Here is a 2,200-nt window from a genome sequence, read left to right as displayed (position 1 = left end):
ATTGAAGTTGTCAAGGATTTCATTTTACTTGGATCCACAATCAATGCCCATGGAAGCAGCAGTCAAGAAATCAAATGACACATTGCATGGGCAAATCTGCTGCAAAAGATCTCTTTAAAGTGTTAATAAGCAAAGATGTCACCTCGAAGACTAAGGTGTGTCTGAAACAAGCCATGGTATTTTCAATCACCTCATATGCATGTGAAAGCTGGACAATGAATAAGGAAGGCTAAAGAAGAATTGATGCCTTTGAATTACTGTATTGGCGAAGAATATTGAATATACTGGGGACTGCCAGAAGAACGAACAAGTCTGTGTTGGAAGAAGTACAGCCAGAATGCTCCTAAGAGTTGAGGATGGTGAAACTTTGCCTCCTGTACTTTAGACATGTTATCAGGAGGGACCAGTCCCTGGAGAAGGACATCATGCTTGGTAAAGTAGAGGATCAATGAAAAAGAAGAAGACCCTCACTGAGATAGATGGACACGGTGGCTGCAACAATGGTCTGAAACATAGCAATGATAGTGAGGATAGTGCGGGACCGGGCAGTGTTTCCTTTTGTTGTACATAGGGTCGCTATGAGTTGGAACCGACTGGATGGCACCTAACAACAACAATTGTTCCTGACATCCAGGGGCAGATTATTCAATAAGCAAGGTAAGCATGATGCTTACCTTGCTTACCAGATCATTTGTAGTGAAAAATTTCCTATGGGTTTCACATCTTTGATCTTTAATGTGGTGAAATCTATGTGAAATTGTTCACTACAGATTAGTTATTAAGCACAAGTAAGCTCATGCTTACGTTGCTTACCGAGTCATCCATCCCAGGCAGGGATTATAAATTTGAAAAGAGGCTTTGATTCTGTAGGAAGGTGCTGTGAGGTTGGGTGAGAGACAGATGCTAGCCATACCTAGAAGCAGAATCTCTGATGTGGTGAAAAAATGTGACATTGTTCACTACAGATGATCTGGCAAGAAAGGTAAGCACTTTGCTTACCTTATCTATTAAATAAATCTGCCCCTGCTGACATCTTTGTTTATGCCCTGGCTCTCTAACTTATTTGAAAAGCCTTTGAGGATAAGGACAGTCTTATACAGACTCTCAATAAATATCATGAACATGACAACGTTCAGTAAATATTCATTAATGATGTTGACATGTATATTGATTGCATTTAGCTTTCAAAATGATGTAAGTCTTAGTGTGTATAACAGGGTTTGTGTGGTACTGCTAATTAATATCTTCTCCTGCCCTAGGAGAGTACCAAATGATTGCAGGGATTAAAGAGGAATCAGTGTTTTGTTGAAAGCAGAGATACTAAATTTAAATTCAGAGAGGGCTCTGCTCTTGCCAGGATACCCCTGCTATGCCTCCAGGTACAAGAGAGAATGACATGGTTTGACAGCCTTTAACCACAAGAGATATAAGAGGGAACTCTGTGCCCAAAAAACAGGATCTTTTAGGAGGAGAATGCGGTAATGCCATGCTTCTCCACTAACAACCTTTTTTGACTGGTTTCTGCCTTCAAAACTATGGGCTAAATTCAAGAGAAGAGACTTGCTTTTGAAGTTTGTGAGCAACTGGGAGAGGTGATCATGGTATTTTGTACCCCAGTTGGATGCCCTCTGAGCCACCAGGCTGGCCAAACTGCCTCAGTGCTTCTAGAGCTGGGGGGTGGGGTGGGGGGAGGAGCCAGCACGGCAGAGAGGTGCCAAGTACTAACCTAGAGGTATACAGATGGCAGCTACCTGTGCCTTCAGGCTACAGAGTTGGACCACAGAGGATAGACGGTGGCCTTGGTTGATCAACAGGTTCCTGCCTGTTTCAGATGAATGCTGCAGGAAACTACCAGCTAGATGTCAGCCAAAAGTAGTAGCCAACTCCTGCGAGAGATTACTAATCCCGAGAGAAGTTCCTTGGGATAGAGTTCATCATTGCATAACCAAGAGGGGCCTCCACCTGTCCGTCCCAAGCCTGTACAGTAGGAGCAAGAGCAATCATGATGACACCAAAGACACAAGGAAAGTATTAGCCCAACAGACAGAAAGGGCCACATAAACCAGAGACTTCATCAGCCTGAGACCAGAACTAGATGGTGCCCAGCTACCACCAATGACCACCCTGACAGGGAACACAACAGAGAGTCCCTGATGGAGCAGGAGAAAGGCGGGGTGCAGAACTCAAATTCTAGTAAGAA

The sequence above is a fragment of the Trichechus manatus genome, unplaced genomic scaffold (genome assembly GCF_000243295.1).
Source record: "Trichechus manatus latirostris isolate Lorelei unplaced genomic scaffold, TriManLat1.0 scaffold00095, whole genome shotgun sequence".
In the NCBI taxonomy this organism is placed as follows: Eukaryota; Metazoa; Chordata; class Mammalia; order Sirenia; family Trichechidae; genus Trichechus; species Trichechus manatus.
The sequence above is the reverse complement of the archived record's forward strand: the minus strand, read 5'-3'. Positions refer to the sequence as shown.